The 25,214-nt window shown below is 40.8% G+C and overlaps 1 pseudogene; it reads right to left on the reverse strand.

Moving 5' to 3' along the window:
* Positions 1-491: 491 nt before the first annotated feature.
* Positions 492-24,691, reverse strand: LOC115776261 (probable C->U-editing enzyme APOBEC-2; annotated as a pseudogene).
* Between the last annotated feature and the right edge of the window lie 523 nt (positions 24,692-25,214).

A 25,214-nucleotide genomic window follows, 5' to 3' on the forward strand; every position in this document is an offset into this window, starting at 1 on the left:
GGGGCCTGCATAGGCTAAACCACAGGTGAGTCAATAAGCATTTTACTGTGAGCAAGCCCATTGTGGGCTGCCCACAGAATTCCCTCATGGAGGCCCCTAAAGGGCAGAACTGCAGTGGGGGCACACTCAGTATAGGTCAATGTGGTATAAGTGTGGGTTTGCCTTGCCCATATAACCCCACAAATCACTCACTGCTACCCATTGTGGGCATAGTTGCTGAGAGAGAGCCATAATTTTTCATGCATATTTTAAATTCACCATTTAATATTTTTCTAAACAATTTCAATTTTGTTAGTTTTACAGTGTAAATGACAATGCCATGAATAATACTTGAAGAGCGTTCCAAAATGCGTAATTGCAGCTTTTCTGCATTGGGGCAGAGCTCCCTGTAGACTGGAGTAAAGTACATCTATAGAAGAAACAAAATAGTCTAAAATGTAAAAAGAGAAATCAGTACATTCTTATTGCTATATTATAAGCGAATGATGTACCAGGGACTGTGTATTTGAGTGGCAGGGTCTTCATGTGGGAAACACTGTGTGAAGAAGGCCTCCTCAACATGAGTTCCAGCATGCTCGTCCTCCAGGTATCCCCTTAACAGTCCATCAGCAGTGTTCCCTTTATCCACCAAGTAACACAGGATAGTCTTATTACGTCCTGAGGAGTATTCAACATTCTTGAACTGGAACTTAAAGACAAAAGGATCTATCCGGTCCCTGTATAAAACAGAATAAATGGGGAAAAAAAATTTCATATCCTGACATAATGTAAGCTGTTTTATACATATCTGGTCAGGGATGCAATTTTCCACTGAGTTACAGTACCTGTCGAAAGTTTAGACAACTCATACAGTATGAATGAATAAATGTGTCCAAACTTTTGACTTTTGAAAATCTTTTGGAGCAGCTAACAGCAGATGACATTATAGTTAGCCAAGTGCAAGGGACAAAGGCTCACTGCACCTGTTAACAGCCTTTGAGACCGATCGTATAAACAGCCAAGGCGTTTCGGCATGCGCATTTTTGCGTTACCGTAATTATGCAACATTTTGTCCTAATGGAAAAATTCAAATGGTTTCTGAAAGCTGAGAAATTGCACTTGACACCCAACATAGGGTTATTCCACTCGTACTGCCCATAAATGTGGGACATTTGAAACACATCACTTGTTGATGACACAGTTGGTGTTAAAGGGTTAATGATGTAACAGGTTTAGTTAGCAAAAGCATCTAACTTTACAGTGGCAGCAAGAATTTTCCTTGAACATGGACCTAAGGGAAAAACTGGCCCACCCCCTCAACTACCTGACCAATGTTGTGATAGGCATAAACATAATTCACTACAGAAATCAATAAAACTTTATTCCCACAAATGGACTGGTAACTGGGCAAAGGTACAATGGCTTGCAAAAGTATTCGTACCCCTTGAACTTTTCCATATTTTGTCACATTACAACCACAAACATAAATTAAATATATTTCACTGGAATTTCATGTGAAAGACCAACACAAAGTGGTATACAATTGTGAAGTGGAAAGAAAATTATACATAATTCAAAACATTTTTTAAAAATAAAAAACTGAAAAGTGTGGTGTGCAAAAGTATTCGGCCCCCTTTTCTCTGAGTGCAACCAATTGCATTCAGAAGTTACCTGATGACTGCAAATGACTAAAAAGAGTCCACCTGTGTGTAATCTAATCGCAGTACAAATACAGCTCCTATGTGACGGCCTCAGGGGTTGGTTAAGAGAATATTGGGGAGTAAACAGCATCATGAAGTCCAAAGAACACAGCAGACAGGTCAGGAATAAAGTTGTGGAGAAGTTTAAAGCAGGCTTAGGCTATAAAAAGCTTCCCAAGCTTTTAACGTCTCACGGAGCACTGTTCAATCCATTATCTGGAAATGGAAAGAGTATGACACAATTGTAAACCTACCAAGACAAGGCCGTCCACCTAAACTTACTGGCTGAACAAGGAGAGCACTGATCAGAGATGCAGCCAAGAGGCCCATGGTGACTCTGGACGAAATGCAGAGATCCACAGCTCAGGTGGGGTAATCTGTCCACAGAATGGTAAATGGACTAGTTCTTATATAGCACTTTTCTACTCAGTATGAGCACTCAAAGCGCTTATACAGCCTGTTTGCATTCACCCATGCACTCCCATTCATACAAGCACTTCCATTGTTACGAAGGTAAGTGCTTTTTAATTAACTAACACTCACACGCATTCATACTCCGACAGAACGGTCGGAGAGCAACTTGGGGTTAAGTATCTTGCCCAAGGATACATTGGCATGTAGCCTGGAGTAGCCAGGATTTGAACCGCTGACCTTCCGATCAGCAGGTGACCTTCTCTACTTACTGAGCTACAGCCACCCCAACTATTAGTCAGGACAACTATTAGTCGTGCACTGCACAAATGTGGTCTTTATGGAAGAGTAGCAAGAAGAAAACCATTGTTAAAAGAAAACCATAGAAAGTCCTGTTTGCAGTTTGCCAGAAGCCATGTTGAGGACACAGCAAACGTGGAACAAGGTGCTTTGGTCAGATGAGCCCAAAATTGAACTTTTTGGCCAAAATGCAAAATGCTATGTGTGGTGGAGAACTAACATTGCACATCACTCTGAATACACCATCCCCACTGTCAAATATGGTGGTGGTAGCATCATGCAATGGGGCTGCTTCTCTTCAGCAGGGACAGGGATTTTGGTGAGAGTCGATGGGAAGCTGGATGGAGCCAAATACAGGGCAATCTTGGAAGAAAAACCCGTTGGAGTCTGCAAGAGACTTGAGACTGGGGCAGAGGTTCACCTTCCAGCAGGACAACGACCCTAAACATAAAGCCAGGGCTACAATGGAACAGTTTAAAACAAAACATATTCATGTATTCGAATGGCCCAGTCAAAGTCCAGACCTAAACCCAATCGAGAATTTGTGGCAAGATCTGAAAACTGCTGTTCACAAACGCTCTCCATCTAATCTGACTGAGCTTGAGCTGGTTTGCAAAGAAGAATGGGCAAAAATTTCAGTCACTAGATGTGCAAAGCTGGTGGAGACATACCCTAAAAGACTTGCTGCTGTAATTGCAGCAAAAGGTGGTTCCACAAAGTATTGACTCAGGGGGCTGAATACTTTTGCACACCACACTTTTCAGTTTTTTATTTTTAAAAAATGTTTTGAACCATGTATAATTTTCTTTCCACTTCACAATTGTATACCACTTTGTGTTGGTCTTTCACATTAAATTCCAGTGAAATATATTTATGTTTGTGGTTGTAATGTGACAAAATATGGAAAAGTTCAAGGGGTATGAATACTTTTGCAAGCCACTGTATATGTAATGTGTTGTATATTTTTATCACTCTGATATTGGTATTTTACTGTAATTATTCTATATCATTTATTAATACCTATATTAATCACACACACTGGATTAATGGACACATTTTATATTGTTTGTCACCTATATTGTCACTCACACATTGGAACACTGCATGCTTTAGGTGAGTGGAAAGGACTGAGGCATGCTAAGCTCAGGGCCTCGTTTTTTTTTCCACCAGTAAAACCACACTCATTCATATCTAGAGTCTCACTTTTGTACACTGTGCCCTTTTGACGCTATATTGCCAGTATGAAGGTGAAGTTGCTGGGAGCTGTGTGTCCCGAAGTGGGGGTTGAAGTCCCACCTGAGCTAATGTAATAATGTAAGGGAGTAAATTTGTATACTAAGATGAGACCACCCTAAAAGTGTTTCTAGTAATGAGAAATTATGGACAGCTGGATGGGGGAGTGCTCCTGTGGGAGGTATTTTCACGTGAGAAAATTGTTTGTTTTGACAGCCCCCAGAGAACAGTGTCATGAAGCCTCTGCAAAAGAATCGAACTAGTATGGTTCATAGTGGATTGGAAGCACCATTCTATGCCCACTGGCCCTGATAACTGAAGGGGGAGGTGTGAGTTTGGGGGATAAATGGCAGTGGTAAAGTTCGGGGGGAGCGCTCTTTTTGCTCTTCCTCTCTCCCCTTTTAGCGGCTCTATGGCAGTGTTTTTCAACCAGTGTGCCGCGGCACACTAGTGTGCCATGGGAGATCGTCAGGTGTGCCGTGGGAAATTATCCAGTTTCACCTAATATGTCATGAGTGTCTGTGCTGTAATAGTGACTGGGAGCATATTCATGTATTACTCTTCCATATCACTAGACTAGATAGCAGCAGGTAGCAAATTGCATTGTACATAGAGACAAGAAAATTAAGCCGCGTTTCCATACAGAACGACTCGCTGTGGGTCGACTCGACTCGCCATGATTTGACGGCATCTCCATTAGAATCAGGTACACTTTGCCGGTCCTTTTTTCTGTACTCACTCACCTGAGGTTCTAAGCGATCCAAGGAGATACAAAAATATGACGCGGAGTACAGCATGCCACTGATTAGCCAGGGAGTATCGTCACTAGCGGAGGCATGAGAGCGACTCCTTTACCACAATCATCGCCGCTACTACCCGAACAGCTGGTTAGCACAGAGCCTGAGGCAGTTATTTCTGAAAGCTGAGAAACTGCACTTCACAACCAACATAGCATATTATTACGGCGTTATTATGCTAATTGTTGCCGTAACTCCGCAAACATGACATGTTCGGTTATAGGGTTATAGTTAACTATAACCTTCATCCATTAAAACATTGTACGGGGACTTATGCATGATGATGATATTGAACTGGCATTAGCTGTGAGCTTGCCTCTATCTCATGTATTGTTGTGTTGTGTTATCCCTGGTAATACAATGCTTTTGGACAGAATTAGAGTTTGCAAAACACTGAGGTTTTCTACTATAAGTTGTTGTGGCATTTGTTATGTTCAAGCTGTGTTTTTGAAGTGGACATGTTAAGTGCACTTTTTATTTGAAAGAAGATATATATTATATGATAAAGTTCTTTTTTGTGTTTATTTGATTCCTATTCAAGACACTTTGATAAGAATGACTATATTGTTAATATAGACTACAGAGTATCATCATTGTCTAACAGTAGTTAGGATTTGGATGGGATCAACTTCATATTTAATCTGTGTAATCTACCCACCTGGGGGAATCTAAATTTAAAAACTGGTGAGTGTTGGGTGGGGATCATGGCTATGACGCCACACAGAATTTTGATCATTTGTCTGGAAATTTTGATTGGCTCTCATTCACACCTACATAATCCAATCTGGACTAAACTTGTTCAGTAGGGTGAGGGTCTGCCCCTGAATATAAGCATATGACAATATTTAATGAAAGTCACAGCACCACCTAGTGGGTACAGGAAATGTCATGTTTTACACTTTGAGGTACAGCTCCAAGGTGGCTGAGCAGAACCATCTCGAATGTCACCTGGAAAGCCTTAAGGATTTGGCCTTACATTGTTTTCAAAACTGTGAGTTTTCGCCAAAGGGCGTGACCCTTGAAGGATGGCAAATTTTGATGTTTCATCATGAAAAAAAAATTTCTGTAACTCAAAGTCACATTGCCCTGTCTGCACCAACCCTCCGTGGTTTGATAAGCCTTCTGGCATGATAACATTACCTATATTCAGTAAACGTTAGAGCATCACCTAGTGGGAACTCGAAAAATCATGAAATAGCATGTTTTATACATAGCCCCAGAGCTACATCTTATCTACACATCTGAAATTGTGCAATCTCATGTAATATCCTGAGACATGCAAAAAAAGTCTTTAGAGCCATACCCAAAACCCAACAGAAAGCTAGTCATCTTCAATTTAAGGTGTCATTTTTTGCCATTTTCAGACCTCTTATTTTTTTAATCACTGTTTGTTGTTTGTTTTCCTTTATACATACAAATAAAAGCCAGTAGGTACAAAGGACTCAAATATATGATAATAACACTAGGGATGGGGGTGTTGTGGTTTTTTTTATCATGCCAATCTTCTGCTCTGGCCCATTGTTGAACCTGTTGCTCATTCAAATTCATGCTTAGGGGTCTCAGCTCATAAAACTTCCCATTTTGGGTTCATGTATAGGACACCAGTGTCAGTTTGGCCAGCGGTCCCTTGGCGTTTAAACAGAGGCATGAGGCTGAAATAAACTCATCTAACTTGAGGTCTTTATTCAATAAATAGGAGCATTTCACAGTCATCAAAACAAACACAGCAACCACCATCATCTACAAGCAAATGGCTTCCCTTTTATACTCCCCCTGTCACAAGTGAGCATCCAGAATGGTCCAAGTTTGGGTGCAACCAACAAAGGAAACACAATAATCCCATTCCCAAAACCAAACAAAATCCAACACAAAGAATGAACATTTACATATATACACATTCCTAAAAATATTTCAATAACATGCTTTTATTTTTTAATTGATTTTATCCATCTATATTAAAACTCTTTAATCTAAACTCCCCTCACGTGATACTTTGGTTCGCCCCAGGGGCTCATAAGCAGGTGATTGAGGTACCTCCAAACTTTTGCTCCACACCCTGCTGAAGAGACAACTAGGAGAAGGTGAGTACTGCTAACCTTAACACATAGCAAATATTTACAACACAGAATGAAAATTATGAAACAGATTATTGTGAACAGTTCTGACTAAGGTTTTTCTTTCTATACAGGTAGGATGGCCAGTCCCCCTCTATTCATTCACCTTTCATAACTGCCATGATACAAACTAACTTAAATCCAATAAAGAATCCTCCAAACAAGTAATGTGTGTTCTTTTTTATATAGCTTATTTAAAAACCTACTACTACATAAGCAGGTAAAGGTAATGGAACCCCTGGTCTCCATTACAACCAGTCATCCTGTTTGCCCATTTTTCGATTTATACTCATGATAGGGATAAATCTGTCCAGTAGACCTAGCCATAGGCTATCTTGCCTATGTAGCACAGCCAAAGATTTTGGAAAGGCAAATCAAAAAAGTGTAAATCTGTCTAAGAAACAAGTCTAGGGGCAAATTGGGCCCCACTTTCTCCCTCATATCTGGTCTTTGTAAATGTGAGTGGTTGTAAATCCTTCTCCAGGAGTAATGTAGGATGGCCACAAGGAAGTTGTTTCTGACAATTATTGTGATGAATTTTTCTTTCTGTCTTGCTGATGAATTAAAAATGCTCCGGGATGTTTGTGCTCTATTAGATAGTATGAGAATATTGATGAGACCCTGTAATGTATGCTTACAAAGTGCAGACTCAGCACAAATCTTAGACAAAGAAAGGGAAAGAATATAAATACCATGATTAGAAGAGGAGAGAAGAGAAGATGTAGTGACAGTCTTTGTCCGTGTTGCCCATTTTTCCAGCAACTACTAAGGCACAACCTCCCGGGAGGGCTTTTTGCTTTCACTTTTTGCTTTTTTTCCTCTGTTTTTTGTGTTTGTATATTTCTAAGTACTAGTAACTTTTTGCAACAGAGCTTGCTCATCGCCATGGATCATTTGGACAGTTTGATTTTATTTGGACTCATACTTAATCTTCCTCTGTCGGAGGGTATGATGAGGAAGCCAGGGCATGATAAACAGGTTCTTTCTTTTCTGTTACTCTGTGTGTGTATCTCAGTCTTCACTGTGCAACTGTCTGTCTCTGTTTAACTATTTGTGTGCAACTAAGATGTCTAATAAACAGCCTGCGTCAGAACCTGCTCAACTCTGTGATCTGTTGGCAACTATGCTTTTAATTGGGTTTTAATTTGCAGTCAAAAAGGGATATGGAAACCCATAAAATGTAATGTACTGGGGCAAACCCCCTCTTCTCTTAGGTTTTTGAAGATGGATCTTATTGAGCCTTGCACTGCATGAAAAGTGGGTTTTTGACAGTTTCTTGTATGTAATATTGCCGCGCGCCTTGAGCTTTAAGGCTCTCAGCAGGAGGCTTTGGCCAGAACAACAAACTGTAGGGAAACTGCCGTGGACTCTCTGTGCCCCTCTCCTCAGGTCTGGCTCTCATATGTAAAGGAGGTTTCTGTGAGTCATACAAATGCAAATCAAGTACTCACCAGCGGTCACCAGTGGTCTACCCCACCCAACAGTTGTAAGCAGCATATTTTTATTTTGAGATATATGTAATCAAATTTACATTATCATCTTTTAAGTCTTTTTCCATTACAATGTGACTACACATAAATTATACAGAGAAATATTCAAACTAGACTAAACTCAGAAGAAGTCATTCTATTTTATAAATTAGTATTATCTAATCAGAAATATACTTTCGGGCGTTTTCAGCTTTTGTCCCTTTTTCCAATAAGGCTGTGAGCTTTTGTCTGTGAGCTTCTGTCTGTGAGATTTTGTCATGGAGTTTTTTGTGAACCCTGAACTTTAGTGGACTGAGGGGGATAAACACAGGCTATAACTTGATTTTGGTGACACTACAAGCATTATTTTCATTGAAAAACATACTCAGTTTTCAGTCTATTTCACTGTAACAAAAAGTCTGTCACACCATCATCCTCTCCTGTGCAGTGGCTTCCCAGCTAGCATTGAACATTCAGACAACATCCCATGAACGCTGCCATAAACGTTCAGTGAATGTTCACATGCATTAATGACATTAAAGACTACCAAGGCAGATGTAATAAGAAAACATATATACATATAAAACATATAAACTTTTATTTTGCTATACATACATATACATAAGAGATATCAGCAAAACCAAAACGGACAGTGGATGTGTGTCTTCCAGCTCATAGGGGGTCGTTTTGACTGTTGGGTTTTCTCTGTATTATTGTAGGGTCTTTACCCACAATACAAAGCGCCTTGAGGTGACTGTTGGTTGTGATTTGATGCTATATAAATAAAATTGAATTGAATTGAAATGAAATGAATTGAATTCCGTGTGGCAGCGTCCTGGCCTGTGATTGGACAATACAGATCACGTGCGGGATCACGCTGAAGGTCTCGCAAGACCAAAGGAAATCAGCGCGGTCGTTCTCTTCCGTTCAAACTGAATGGCGTTCTTTGTCTACGCTGCTTTTTTGGTACGACAATGGAGGTTGTCTATGTTTTCAACACCCCAGAAGCTCCCCGTGAAAGCGGGCCTCTCTACCGGCCAGCTTCAACCAGCCCCGCTGCAGACGAGAAGACACTGCTGGCTGCAATGAGTGGGTTATCTCCTGTTTTTTCGCAACTTAAAGACAAGATGGCGTCTATTGTATAAAGACTCGATGCTCTGGACTCTAACAAAGAAAAGACGGCAGGACAATCTGAAAACCGCGGTAAGACTTGGTCGTTTCTAAAACAAAAATACTAAGAGTGGCGAAGTGGTCACAGTAAGCTGACAGACGTATTGTGATTTGGTTTCTTATTTTTATTTGGTTTCATCTTATAGGAAGCAGTTCGCGGCCTGCACAACTCTGAATCCAATAAAAGCCGGTATGATCCTCTGCAGAGGTAAGAATCAGAAACAAAGCAGCAGTATTCAATGTGTGGAGGAGAGAAGAACTTAAATGTTTTTACTCTTATTTATTTTCACCTTTATTTTCCACAGACTGTATTCGCTCACAACATGAGTGTGAGTGTTCCTAATGTGTGGACCGTGATATAATTGTGTGTAAGTATCTATTGGTGTTGTTTGTTTGTGGTTTTTTTGCCTGGATATGTTTATGTATACACTGTGTTTATGCTCTTTATTTACAATGTACAAAAATGCTTTCCAGCTTCTTGCAAAACCTACGAGATGATCTGCCACAACTTGCGCTACAGTCAGCCTCACGTTCCGGAAAAGGCGGCAGCCATTAAAAATCCTGCCCAGTGACGTGCAAGAAGGAAGCCGGTAAGATGTGTTGGATTGTATTGTTGGTCTGCTGTATTTGTGTAGTTAGCTTGTAAATGAAGTTTTATTTTTGGGAATATTACTTATTGGTTTTTTTAACTTTATGTAAAATCTGGCTTCTTTTGAACAACCCAAAATGTATATAAAAAGGTGATGCAGTGAAGGTGAAAATAATTAACATTGAATGTTTATAGTTTCAGCAGCTGTAACATTTTGGGACCTAAAAGATAAAAAATGTATAATCAGTTTAAAGGTGCCTCAAGGGTTAATGACCAAAATCACTGAAGTACTTTTATCAGTGTTAAATGTTTTCAAAGTACTTGTTCATTTGTCTTTTTTTCACAGGATGCACAGGATTTTGTCAGATAACCATTGTTTTTGATGACAAAGATGGGCTGATTAATTTTTTTTTTTTTTTTTGCACTCAGGGTCTTATCTGCTATGTGTGTATTCAAAGTCAAGAGACTCAAACTTTCAGTGTAGTTTCCTGATTTTTCACAATATTTCATTTAGTTTCATAATTACTTAATGTGTGCTCTGTGTCAACAGCTGCTGGCGAGTGTCCTGGCAGTGAGGGAGGTTGCCTTCTAGGATGGTGTCACCACTGACCTCATGTTGGATGAGGAGGATGGCATCTCGGGCTGGATTAAGACCCCCAAGCTTCCCCAGCCAGGAGCTCAGTGACCTCTGAGCCAAACTGCAAGACAGACTAGAAGCTCACCCTAAATACAACGCCGTGCACCATAAGTGTTTGTATGCTGGACCATGCTCTGAGAGAAAGCCACCACCACATGGCCCAGAAGTAGCGAAGCATTATATGTCATAATGTTTTTGTTTTCTTTATATATATATATATATATATATATATATATATATATATATATATATATATATATATATATATGGATTATATGATGTGTGTATGTGCATATTGCTTTGTAAATAAATAAAAAAAGACATTCAAACTTGTGCCTCACAATTTGTTTCTCTTAATTGAATTCCCTTTAGTTGAGGTTATTAGCATGGCATGAATACAACATAACATACAAGGTATATCACAGAAATAATAATTAAAAATAATTTTTATTACTGGGTTATTATTTATTAGGGAGGGGCTTACCCAGGCCTGTCTTTATAAAGGCCAATGGGGGACAGATCTACCAACCAATCACATGTGAGTGCTGAATTGTGATGGCAGAGAAGCCACGTGGGTCTGTTGCCGCTGCTTCGGCTTGCAGCGCTGCTATTCATATGTAAAGTAGAGACGTTAACACCTCCCACTGGCCGGCTCCCCCCGTACCTTTACCCCCCGCTGCTTCTGGTGGTACGTAAACGACCATATCCGTCTCAGGCGAATGAAAATGCGCATCCCCGTATGGTGATGAAAGCTGCCGTTTACTAGCGGCGCCCGCGTCAGTATATGGGGACGAATATGCTTCTTTTCGTGCAGTGTTGGGCGTTTACCGTGCCAGATGTAGGATGAGAAAATTGAGTCCAGCTCATTAAAAACATATTAGGAATAAAAATAGGTATTGCCTGGATAAGGTATAAACTGCTCAAAAAAATAAAGGGGACACTCAAATAACACATCCTAGATCTGAATGAATGAAATATTCTCATTGAATACTTTGTTCTGTACAAAGTTGAATGTGCTGACAACAAAATCACACAAAAATCATCAATGGAAATCAAACTTATTAACCAATGGAGGCCTGGATTTGGAGTCACACACAAAATTAAAGTGGAAAAACACACTACAGGCTGATCCAACTTTGATGTCCTTAAAACAAGTCAAAATGAGGCTCAGTATTGTGTGTGGCCTCCATGTGCCTGTATGACCTCCCTACAACGCCTGGGCACGCTCCTGATGAGATGGCGGATGGTCTCCTGAGGGATCTCCTCCCAGACCTGGACTAAAGTATCCGCCAACTCCTGGACAGTCTGTGGTGCAATGGATAGAGCGAGACATGATGTCCCAGATGTGCTCAATCGGATTCAAGTCTGGGGAACGGGCAGGCCAGTCCATAGCTTCAATGCCTTCATCTTGCAGGAACTGCTGACACACTCCAGCCACATGAGGTCTAGCATTGTCCTGCATTAGGAGGAACCCAGGGCCAACCGCACCAGCATATGGTCTCACAAGGGGTCTGAGGATCTCATCTCGGTACCTAATGGCAGTCATGCTACCTCTGGTGAGCACATGGAGGGCCGTGCAGCCCTCCAAAGAAATGCCATCCCACACCATTACTGACCAACTGCCAAACTGATAATGCTGAAGGATAATGCAGGCAGCAGATCGCTCTCCACGTCGTCTACAGACTCTGTCATGTCTGTCACATGTGCTCAGTGTGAACCTGCTTTCATCTGTGAAGAGCACAGGGCGCCAGTGGGGAATTTTCCAATCCTGGTGTTCTCTGACAAATGCCAAGCGTCCTGCACGGTGTTGGGCTGTGAGCACAACCCTCATCTGTGGCCGTTGGGCCCTCATACCATCCTCATGGAGTCGGTTTCTAACTGTTTGTGCAGACACATGCACATCTGTGGCCTGCTGGAGGTCATTTTGTAGGGCTCTGGCAGTGCTCCTCCTATTCCTATTCCTCCTTGCACAAAGGCAGAAGTAGAGGTCGTGCTGCTGGGTTGTTGCTCTCCTACGGCCTCCTCCACATCTCCTGGTGTACTGGCCTGTCTCCTGTTAGCGCCTCGAGCCTCTGGACACTACGCTGACAGACACAGCAAACCTTCTTGCCACAACTCACATTGATGTGCCATCATGAGCTGCACTACCTGAGCCACTTGTGTGGGTTGTAGAGTCTGTCTCATGCTACCACGAGTGTGAAAGCACCACCAAAATTCAAAAGTGACCAAAACATCAGCCAGAAAGCATACAGATGCAGCCACCTAATGTTGCCGCATCCAGCCAGACGTCGGCCAGCTGAAGTCCAGCTCCCAGCTGGCCGACGTCCGGCTGTCGTCGGGCTGGAAGTCCCCCTCCTTCTCCTGGGCGTATCTACTTTCCAGCATGAACACACCCCTTTACCTCAATTGTAGACTGTCACCAAAAGGTGGCGCCTTCTTAACAAAAACGTTGAGTTCTGTGATTCAAAAAAGTTTTGGTGAAGTATCAAGTTTTGAAAACCTAAAATAGATGCCTAAAATTTTTGTCAGTATGACCTTTCACACATTTCCATTGCGAATCACCAAAAGATTCCTTTGTTTCACTTCATCTTTTAACTAAATAAGTAAATAAATACAGTAGGTTAAAAAAGAAGCGGTGCTGCGCTGAGCCAACCCGGTCTCACGGCAGTTCGTGCAGTAGTCACGAAATTTAATCTATTGATTCGTGCTCATGAACACGAATTCCCTCTTTTTTCGTGTTACTCGGCACGACTTCTAACCTGCCTGAAATGCAGTGGGATAAAGTTCGTGCCTCTGAGCACGGCTTCTAAGCTGCAGTATAGTTTTTTTTTTGTTTTTTTTTGCCCCTGTCCCCCTTTTTTCCCCCTTTTCTTTTGAACTGGAAGCTCAGAAGCTGAATTATGCCTTTAATTGCGATCCTTAAGCGCCACTTTTCCTTTTGACATGAATTTCTCCTTGTTTCATTTAATGTGGGGTGCTGCTTATGGTTGTAACGATGACAATTGTGGGGCTTTTTAGGTCTAAATTTATATTTACGTGTTTATGGTTAGTGCTATATTCGGTGTCCAATTTTTTCTGAGTTCCGTGGTCTGAAGCCGTTTTTCCTCTGTGTTAAATCCATGAACCAACGATGAATAAATAAATGAACTACAGTACCCATCACCCCATCGGCCGTAACCATGGTCACGCGTATTCCCGTTGCTGTCCAGGTAAATTGCATTAGTTCACCCGCTTCGGATGTTATCAGGTAATTACTGACTTTATTAGCGGTTTTCAGGCCAGTAGATATGGGCCAGCAAGGGCCGTCTGCACCTCGTAGTCAGTCGAGAAGGTAGTTATCGTTCTAACGGAGGATCACTGACAGAGAAGGACTACAGAAGAAGGACTACAGAAGCCATGCTCGCTGACTTCCGGCGGATGCTGCAGTGTTCAGGTAAGAGGATTTCAATGGACAGCGTTTATATAGTGATATTATTAAGGCAGTGAGTTCAATAAGCACTTGAAATTAGATTAATGTGGTGTAAGAGAGCGCTGATATCCCAACTCTGAGATGCATTTGTAGAAATTATTGCGGGTTTTGCTGTCTTTTGTGCAAATGTTAGCGGATATCGTAGGAAAGCGTTCACTATTAAACAATGTTATGACAGAAATATGAGCTTCTGGACTTACTAGTTAAGTAAAATGATTATTTTCAGCCACAGATTCCAAATAAATATCCTGATGAGCTTCAGTGCATCCATATTCAATATCTGCTAGTACAGTGCTTCATTTAATCTGCACTGAACTGACCCAGGGTTATCACAATGTAAAATAAAATGATACTGGTCTGAACACAGTTGCTGGATCAGGTGACCCTGAAGCCTCTCTTAGTTATGCTGCTATAGGCCTAGACTGCTGGGGAGGTTCCCGTGATTTCTTTATATTCACTGTAAACAAACCTTATATTAGCAAGTTTCTTATATTCACTATTTAAACAAAGAGCAGTCTGTTTATACTTCAGACTGCTGGCTTACTTGTGGTTCCTATGATACATAAGAGTAGAATGGGATGCAGAGCCTTCAGCTCTTCTGTGGAAAGAGCCTTGAGGTGACTGTTGTGATTTGGCGCTATACACATAAAACTGAAAGTCTGGCTGCCTTTAATCCTCTGTGACAAACCTGAGGATCCATGAAACCTGCCAGCACCTGAGAATGAGCTGAAACTTACAGGGAAACTTACAGTGTATTACAGTGTATTACTTACAGTGTATTAGCTTCCAGACTCTGGGAATCCTGTCAGTGAGCAGGGACTGATTCACTGTCCTCAGCTTTAAACAAACCCAGACTCCATCTCAGGTTTTGACTCAGCCTGCTTTGGAGTCACTAATCTAGAAGCATCAGGCTACTTACTTTCAACACCATAATTTTGTTACTGATTCATTAATATGTTTTACATTGTTGTTGTTTATCAGTGGAGGGAGCAGATTTGAGAACAGCAATAAGAACCACTAAATCTTTTTTTTTTTGTGGAAGAGGAGGTTCATCTTTAATACTTCAGGCTATATCAGCTACCAGTTTATAAACCTGTTTAGTGCTGCAGCAACAATCAAACATTTACGCTTCATACATCATTGTAGTTTGTGTCTTTGCTCTTTCAGAACTGAATTGGAAATCCAAAGGTGCTGGAAAGCTTCTTCTCCAACCCTCAAAGCCAAACTTCACCCATGAGAGCTGACAGCATGCAATCATTTTGAGAAGTGACATTCTCATAAATAAAGGTGAGCAATGATACTTAATGTGTACTTTTTGGTTATCATGTTTAAAGGTTTGTCATTGCTCACAGTGGCCTTGTATTCATTAGGCATTTCCAGAATAGTATCCAGCAGTTTCTTGTGAGCTGAGCTGAATCATTTTTCTTTTAATACATGTTTAACATTCACTTGAGTATTACTTGTTGTACATAACTGTGGCTCTGAAACAAAGGCTCTCCTGAAGGAGATGAAGAGAGCCTTTAGATCAGGAAATAAGGAGGAGCTGAGAGCTGTGCAGAAGGATCTCAGAAGGAAAATCAGGGATGTAAAAAACACCTATAGAAAGAAGATGGAGGACCAGCTACAGCAGAGCAACACCAGTGGAGTTTGGAGAAGCTTGAACTCAAATTCAGGCCACAAACCAAGCCCACTCTGAGACTTAGAGTAGAGTGGGTGAACAACTTGGACCACTAGAACTACCAGCATTTTCACACTACTCCTTTTTCTACCAAGCGCCTCCAAATGGCAGTTTACATCTCATTAGGCCACCTTTTGTTATGTACACGGGGCCAGTAGATCGGAATGTGTGTGGGGGTGGGGATGGGTTACCACTGATGACCCAGGGTCGCCAGGTGTATAAAAAGCCAGGTCACAACACATATTTCACCTTTAATAAGAACAAATTTGTAATTGAGATCCCAGATTTGGAAGAGATGTTTTGTGTTCTCCGTGCTTCAGGTTCACAGCAGATGGAAGGAAACTCAAACAGCCACTAATGTAGCCTTTGTGCTGACTGTAGACTGAGGGATCTCTTCAAATTGTTGTATTCCTCCTCTTCCTCGTCACCCACTGCTTCAGATCTTGCTGTCACCATCAGACTGCAGCAGTTATGTTATTTAGCCATGAAACATGTCGTCACCCTCCCTTGATTATATAACCTTGTTCAGCCTGTTTAGGAATGCACTGAGATCAATAACCTAATTTCCAACGCAGATTTGGAGAAACAGCAAAAACCAACGGGACCCTACACAGCCACAGATGCTGCTCCAGAACTTGAAGTTCTAAACCATAAACACCAACCTGGGAAACTTGCTAAGTGTGACAGGTCCAACGTAACCCCAGATACAGCCCAGCCACAGGGTGAACCAAATCTTTCAGATAATGACAACAGAGAACCAAACGCACCTCCCTCCTAAACTCACCAGCCTGCACCAACCTGACATTTCTCCTCCCTGAGTTAAATAGATGAATGGAAGTTAAGTGGTTACAAACATAAAAAACACTGGTCCACAGACAGGAGCAGTGAGCTGAAATCAACACAAAGCTACCTGAGAGGCTGTATTGAACTACTATATATAATTTAATCATTTGTCCTGACTGGTTTCACCTCAGATGTTCTTTCTCCTTTTGGTAGATTTCTCCCAGCTCTGTTTTGATGCCAAGAAGAAGAAGAAGCTGCTTCAGAGAAGTGGGCTTCATGGTCTCAGTGCACAGGCTGCCAGTCACACTCACACAGCAACATGTGTTTTCACTGCCACAATCAAAACATTGAACAAAATCTATGTATTGTTGTTTGGAAATGTGTCACATTACTACATGCTAAGGTGTGTTATTAAAGAAAAAAATGAGTTCTATTTTTCTGGTTTGATGATATCCCAAGCTTTTGTTTCAAAACGATTATTTTCCAGTGGACAAAATATTTACTGTTACACATTTATTTCTCATAGGGATTTTTTTTTCTTTCCATATTTCAGTCTCTGGTTCTTGAGAGTCATGGCTCTGTCTGGTCTCTGACAGAGATCCTTAAAAATATTATTGGAAAGTACCTATTAATTTTACTTTCAAACAGCTTTATGTGAATGTTATCTTTTCATTTATAATATATTGATCACAGTGTAGTGTACAGTAGAGGCATCCAAAAATGATGAGACTGGGCTGCTTGTGTGTGATTTGGAAGGTTTGTGTCTGTCTGTGACTCTGCAGAGGTTAAAGCTGTGATCCAGTCTCAGTCTCTGACTGAAGGTTGCTGAGACTCTGATTAGATACACAATGTGAAGTTCACAATTCTCTAAACAAATAAAATGGTAATGACAAACATGAACATCTGTACTTATTTCAGAGACACGAATGTTTACAAACATAATATTTATTTTAAGGATTGGACTTCATAAAGCGCACTGATGTTAGAGTGTGTGTTCATATTTAAATCATTTTGTAGGCTGAAATTGTAACGGTGGACCTGAGATGGTCCAGAGAAAGTAAACACATGTTAATTGGAATAATATCAACAACAGACTGAGACAGACAGCTGTGAAATGCGCACACAATGACGTCACGTCATTCACTGCTAGCTACACTGCTAGCTACATCGTATCATTCATGATCATCTATGTAAACAACGTTTAAAGAAGCCGCCACAGCTCTGCAGCTGTAACTGTTTCAAATCATATATTTTTGCTCGTTTGAACTCTGAGGATGTTTTTAAAACGGTCTTAAAAGGCTGTTTCTATGGTGGTTGTCACGGACGCCTCAGTAGCTTCTTAGGCTAACCTGGCGCGTCCGGTTCCTGCTGCTAGCTGTCTGCCGCAGGAAGGCTGCGTCCCATTTCAAGGAGCCGCCGCTCCGCCGTAACTGTGGCTCAAACACCACTTTATCCTTTAAGAAAAGGCCTTTTATAGCCACTGATGACACACACACACTAATGCACGTCACTGTCACAGTGTGACTTCACTAAAACCTCTAAAGTATTGTTTATAAAATGGAAAATGAACCGGGCAGGGCTCTGATGATGGAGACTGGGGCTCTGCAGCTGATGTTTCACAATCCTGATTGACTCGCTGTACATTCGTATAATTAATCAGAGCAGAGTTTAGACTGCACAGTGCGCTGCGCTCACTGTTACTGTGTCAGCTGCTACCTTCATATATGTTTACTGCTGAGGTTTGATGAAGCAGGTGGAGGAGAGTCAAAGAAGTAAATAATCCACTTATTATGCAATTACTAACCCTAACCCTAGCTCAGCATACAATGACGACTGCCAGTATTATTAGTTTGAGAAGGAGTCATTTTGGTCGCAGTTTTGATTATAAAATAAAAGGGAAAATATAAACAAACAAAAAGCTTAACATTGTGAAGACTTGGAAGAACAACGTGACACTGATGAGAGGATTAGGCTTCCCAGGTCATTGCCAGGCCAAACCGGCTGGTGATCAGAATTATTTTATTTATTTTATTACCCAGTTTCGCTCACAGCCTGTCCGAGGTCACGGGCTGAACTTCAAGCCCAGCCCGTCCCTCCAGACAATACTCACCGCTCCACTATAATGACCGCTTTAATCTCATCTTTCTATTGTTTTTAATGGACAGTTCCGCTTACAATTACAGTTCAATGATGTGAGGATCCTTGGTACAGTATACAGCGGACTGTAAATGAATGCGCTTCCACTATTACTGCTCCTCCTGGTGGATAAACAAGACATTACCACCATTTTCCCCAAATGCTGCTTAGGGGCGTTCCCACCAGTGGCCGGAATTCCTACGTCATTAGCGGGGGATCGCGTTTAGGCCAAGGTTCGGCCACGAATCGGCCAAGGACCGGCCAAGGTCCCGTCATGGATCGGCCGGCCATTTTCGGTGGCTGCATCTGTAGGTACTGAGAAGTGGTCTGTGGTTCCCACCTGCAGAACCACTCCTTTATTGAGCGTGTCTTGCAAATTGCCAATAATTTCCACCTGTTGTCTATTTCAGTGTAATCTTCACCTACTTTATCTAGAGCACACTCTTTGCTGAATCACCTGCATTCACATTATTCACACTGCACGAAAAGACGCATATTCATCCCGGTATACTGACGCGGGGGTCGCTAGTAAACGGCAGCTTTCGTCAGCATACGGGGAAACGCATTTTCGTTCGCCTGAGGTGCCGTTTACACGAGACCGTTTTCATTTTGAAACGGTGTCGTTTTGATGCGTTTCGGCCTTGCGTTTACACGACAACGGTGTCGTTTTGATGCGTTTCGGCCTTCTGTTTACACGACAACAGAGTGAAAACGATGTGTTTCAGAAACGGGGTCCAGAGTGGAGCGTTTCAGAAACGCACCGGCTTGCGTTTTCGTGTAAACACTTGAAACCGGGGTGATTTGAAAACGCTCGACTCGCACATGCGCACTATGGTTGCGACGGCCAGTTTTTCGCGCACGCGCAAACTGATAAACAGTACTCGCGGATTCACGAGTGCTTCTTATGCTTTTCCTGTGTTTTTACCGTTTTGTAATTCAGCGTTGTGTGCAGCAGCGATCCAACCTCATCATCGGTCCACACAAAACCTCTCACATTGGCCGTTTTGTAAGTAATGAACAATTTGCCGCACTACCTACTGTGTCACTCCACGCATGCGCGTCTTGCGTAAACAAACTGCAAAGAGAAAACCAACGCCAACTTGTGGCCTGGCATGGGAACTACATCGTTTTCATCGTTTCACATGTCCTCGTGTAAACGCGGATCGTTTCTGAAACGCCATCGTGTAAACGAAAGGCTGAAACGCATCAAAACGACACCGTTTCCAGTGAAAACGGCTTCGTGTAAACGGCACCTGAGACGGATATGGTCGTTTATGTACCACCAGAAGCAGCGGGGGGTAGAGGTATGTGGGAGCCGGCCGGCAGGAGGTGTTAACAACTTTACTTTACATATGTTTAGCAGCGCTGCAAGCCAAAGCAGCGGCAACAGACCCACGTGGCTTGTCTGTCATTGGATGAAAAAAATGACATCACAGTTCATCATTCACATGTGATTGGTTGGTAGATCTGTCCCCCCATTGGCCTTTATAAAGACAGGCCTGGGTAAGCCCCTCCCTAATAAATAATAACCCAGTAATAGAAATTATTTTTAATGATTATTTCTGTCATATACCTTGTATGTTATGTTGTATTCATGCCATGCTAATAACCTCAACTAAAGGGAATTCAATTAAGAGAAACAAATTGTGAGGCACAAGTTTGAATGTCTTTTTTTATTTATTTACAAAGCAATATGCACATACACACACACATCATATAATCCATATATATATATAAAGAAAACAAAAACATTATGTCATATAATGCTTTGCTATGTCTGGGCCATGTGGTGGTGGCTTTCTCTCAGAGCATGGTCCAGCATACAAACAGTTATGGTTCATGGCATTGTATTTAGGATGAGCTTCTAGTCTGTCTTGCAGTTTGGCTCAGAGGTCACTGAGCTCCTGGCTGGGGAAGCTTGGGGGTCTTAATCCAGCCCGATACGCCCTCTGAGACGCCATCCTCCTCATCCAACATGAGGTCAGTGGTGACACCGTCCCAGAAGGCAACCTCCTTCACTGCCAGGTCACTCGCCCTCACCTCCAGCAGCTGTTGACACAGAGCACACATTAAGTCATTATGAAACTATATGAAATATTGTGAAAAATCAGGAAACTACACTGAAAGTTTGAGTCTCTTGACTTTGAATGCACACATAGCAGATAAGACCCTGAATGCAAAAAAAAAATAAAAAATCAGGCCATCTTTGTCATCAAAAACAATGGTTCTGTGACAAAGTACCAACTCCTGTGCGTCTTGTGAATAAAAGACAAGTGAACAAGTACTTTGAAAAAATTTAACACTGATAAAAGTACATCAGTGCTTTTGGTCATTAACCCTTGAGGCACCTTTAAACTGATTATACACTTTTAATCTTTAAGGTCCCAAAATGTTACAGCTGCTAAAACTATAAACATTCAATGTTAATTATTTTCACCTTCACTGCATCACCTTTTTATATACATTTTGTTTTTTTATAAAGTTAAAAAAACAAAAAGTAATATTTTCCAAAAATAAAACTGCATTTCCAAGCTAACTACACAAATACAGCAGATCAACAATCCAATCCAATACGTCTTACCGGTGTTGTGCCATAAAGTGATCGGCTGCCAGAAATTGATTGCATGCCGCTGGAACATGCAATTCCTTAAAGCTACAGCTGCCCCGCGTTCATGTGGTCCACGGGAGCACGCAGCTCCTTAAAGATGCAGCAACTAGCTTAAAACGCCTACCGTACATAACCAGCTGCTCATTTCAGGATTAAACTGAAATAATGTGCAAATAACTACAATTTTATGCTCTTTTTATAAGGCAAAGGTATGTATGTATGTATGCATGTATGTATGCATGCATATATGTATGTATGGAACTTTAGTGTGTCGAAAGATAATGTGGTTTGCAGTTTACAGCCCAGTCACGAATTACACAATATAATTTATATTTATGGAATATTATATTTACTCTCTTTGTTTACCTTGGTTCAAAGATTGTAGCTGTTGTTGGTAGGTAAATAAATAAAGACGCCATGCGCATCCATACTTATGACTTTGTACTGTTTTTGAAAGCAACAATTGAGAACAAGGAGTTTAACAGCTGCCAAAAACTTATTACAGCTCATAAGCCTCATGTTAGGCAGGCTATGCTTCAAACACACCCTCTATAACAGCAGAAATTACTGTAAATGGACTTTACAACTGAAAATATCCCATTTCCAGGCTGCCAGAAAGTAATTGCCTCTCATAACATGGGTCTGGGATCTTGTTTCTCCCTGATATGTGCTTCATGTCATTCAGTGGCATCATGTGAGACAGGTTATACCTCAAACACACCCTCTATAACAGCAGAAATTACTGTAAAGGGACATTACAACTGAAAATAGGACATTTCCAGGCTGCCAGAAAGTGATTCCCTCTCATACCATGGGTCTGGGATATTGTTTCTCCCTGATATGTGCTTCATGTCATTCAGTGGCATCATGTGAGACAAGTTATGCCTCATACACACCCTCTATAATAGCAGAAATTACTGTAAAGGGATGTTAAAACTGAAAATATCCCATTTCCAGGCTGCCAGAAAGTGATTGCCTCTCATAACATGGTTTGGAATGTTGTTTCTCCCTCATATGTGCTTCATGTCATCATAGGCGTAGGAACCGGGGGGGACATGTCCCCCCCAATATTGGAGACAGGCGCATTTGTCCCACCCAAAAATTACACCACGGAGGAGAAAAAACTTTTAACTTGCGTGCTTTTATTTTGAAGGCGCAATGTAGCGTCATGCCACTGCACTCTCCCTGCTCCCCATCTGAACAAGTGTTTGGGAGCCGGAAAAAGCGGCAGGAGTCAGAAACTCTTTGAATGAGGTAAAACGGTCTGTCGGGAATGTTACCATGAATATGGCTGTTTGTCAGTTTACTTTCATACATAGGATAAAGTTTACTTACTGGACAAGAAGTCAATTTGCAATGAATTTGAAATGAGAGGCAGAAAAATCATTCTGGCTCTTCTGCTTAGGCCAATGTTTTTAACCTTTTGTGTACCTGTTTGGCTAAATGCAGGGCTGTAAAGAGGCACACAGCTTGTCTATTAAATGTGAGAGGTATCACTTTTATTTATTTCTTTTGGTTATTATTATTTTTATTGATATTTATTTTGATTTATGAGAGTTTCAAACTGAATAGGCATATTTTAATAGCTGTTTTTTTAACTTAAGTTTGAAATTAAAAGTGAATAATTTGTTCATTACATTATTTGTGAGGATTCCTTCATGTCAGAACGTTGTTTAATTAAAGAACCAGTTCTGTTGCCAGTCAACCTACATAATTGCATTTTGGCCCATTATTAAATGTTTTCAACCAATAAAATATATCAAACTTTGCACTTCTGTGCATTAATAAATAACTTTTGTGCTACTGAAATATTTAGCTTGCTATTATATGAAGTGTGAGGGCCACATTGAGAAAAAAAAAAAAAATCATTTTGTGCATTTTGAGAATAAAGTCAAAATCGCCTAAGTCGTCATTTCAAGTCAAATAACGGCCACAGCTGCTATACTCTCTACAAAATGCCTTGGGTAGAAACAACTTGATCAGCTGTGTTATTGTGTCTTGTGGGTCTGCATGTCCCCTCTGTACTGTATGAAGGTGCAGCCGTCCTTCCATCTAACCGTTGCCAGTTTGTGTGGTTTTTCCTTCTGAGCAGATGCAGTTTTCTGCATTCTCTCTTTAACGTCCTCATACTTATCACTACATCGTGTTTATGTACTAAAAGAGAAATCATTTCCTTGTTACTAAAACTGATTCCAAAGTATAGTTTCACTAACTCATAATACAAGACATTCTGGAGGGGATAACAGACGTGTCGTAGCAGTTGTTTGATTTTAAACGACTTTAATCTGCACATTTTGACTTTTTCCTCAAAATTTTGAATTTATTCTCAAAATTTATTTTTTGATCAATGTGGCCCGAATACTCCTTTGTACTAGTACCAGTGTGGCCAGCCGATAAAGTAAGCCCTGCAGCCTGGAATGACATGGTTATTATGCTTCATAAAAGACACAAGCCATTTTGTTTGGTGGTTTGTCCATGTCTTATGATTATATAACATAAATATATGTAAATTATACATGCAATAATATAGGTGTACACAACACTATTTTTCCAAGAAACATTTGAAAAAGAAGAAAGTAAAAGATCAAATAGCATTTTTTTATGCTTTGCTCCAAGTATTTACGGATCTGTCAGGTTTCGATATGTCCCCCCCAATAGTAAACTCCTTCCTACGCCCTTGCATTTCCTGAATAATTCTATTCTCACAGTGCCTGCATTTATTTTACATACTGTCATTAAGCAATATAATGTCTCTGCTTTAGTTACAGCAAAGGAAAACATCCATCATAAATCCATTTTCTTCTGCTAATCCAATTTAGGGTTATGGAGTTGTTAGAGCCTATCCCAGCTGTAACAGGGCAAAAGGCAGGGTACATCCTGGACAGGTCACCAGTCTGTTGCAGGGCTAACACAAAGAAAAATCCACACCCATGGAATCACCAATTGATCAAACGCCATACATGTTTTTGGGTTAGGTGCCCACAAAGAACCCACACTAGCATGGGGAGAGCATGCAACACAGAAAAGCCCCAGCCAGCAAAGTTAAACTCAGGATCTTCTTAATGTGAGGTAATAGCACTAAACACTAAACTTCTGTGTTTCTTTAGGGCCTGATAAATCAGGCCCAAAAGAAGACCTGATTTATCATCAGCTAAACATTAGAATTTAATATAAAATTTTGTCTTGATTTTGGGAGAACAAGGTGACTTGAAACAAACAAGGGCCTAAGTAGCATGTTAATATTCAGCACAACCAAATTTTTGATACTTCACTTGAAGTGAAATAGTTCTCAATGCGACCATCTGGGTATAGTGGATCCTCAGAAAATCTGTTTCAGACAGAGTGATGGAGTATCCTGCCATATACAAATGATTTAAAGTAAATATAATAAAGCAGCAACCTACCCTGTAATGATTTCAAAAGGAGGTAGTTCCATTGGCTCAAACTGAAAATCTTCATTATGGGCATTGGTCGCTGCTGCCTCAGCTGATGCAACCTCTCCATTATCCACTGTCTTCTGTTCTTTATTTTGTGTTTCCTTTGCATCCTTTGTGATTTCAACATCATCTCTTTGTTTTTTTCACTTCTTTTCATCTGTGCTTTGCTTTTTTCAGCCATCGCCAAAAAGAAATTAAAAAATTAAATCAAAAATGGTCTCAAAAGAATTTGAAGGAGGTGAGAACTAGTGAGTGGGAAGGAGGAAAATGGTAGAGAGGGGCAGGGTCAGGGTGTGCAAGAGAAGAAAGAAGTCCAGCCAATGAGAAAGTCAAAAGGAGTAGTTGACCAAACAGTTCATGGGATTTTCCATATAAATCTAGCTAATATTAATTAATTAATTAATTTTATTTTATTAGATGCCTAGTTAGGGAAATCTGCCTTGTGTAGTAAGAGAAAACCTTTCACAGAGATAATATAGCATATAATATAAATGGAAAGGTTTTTAGGAGACAGATAACAATCCAACTTTTTTCTTGGAACAGAAATGTAAAGGTATTTAAAACACGAAGCTTTTATATCAGTAGTTTAATCTAAAAATAGCACTACTGGCATTAGCCTTAAAAGGCTCAGTTAGGTTAAACCAGAGTAGATGCACAGAAGCAGCTGCAGCTCACAGACTAAGCAGGTCTATTTAAAGCTATTA

Source organism: Archocentrus centrarchus, unplaced genomic scaffold (assembly GCF_007364275.1).
Source record: "Archocentrus centrarchus isolate MPI-CPG fArcCen1 unplaced genomic scaffold, fArcCen1 scaffold_29_ctg1, whole genome shotgun sequence".
In the NCBI taxonomy this organism is placed as follows: domain Eukaryota; kingdom Metazoa; phylum Chordata; class Actinopteri; order Cichliformes; family Cichlidae; genus Archocentrus; species Archocentrus centrarchus.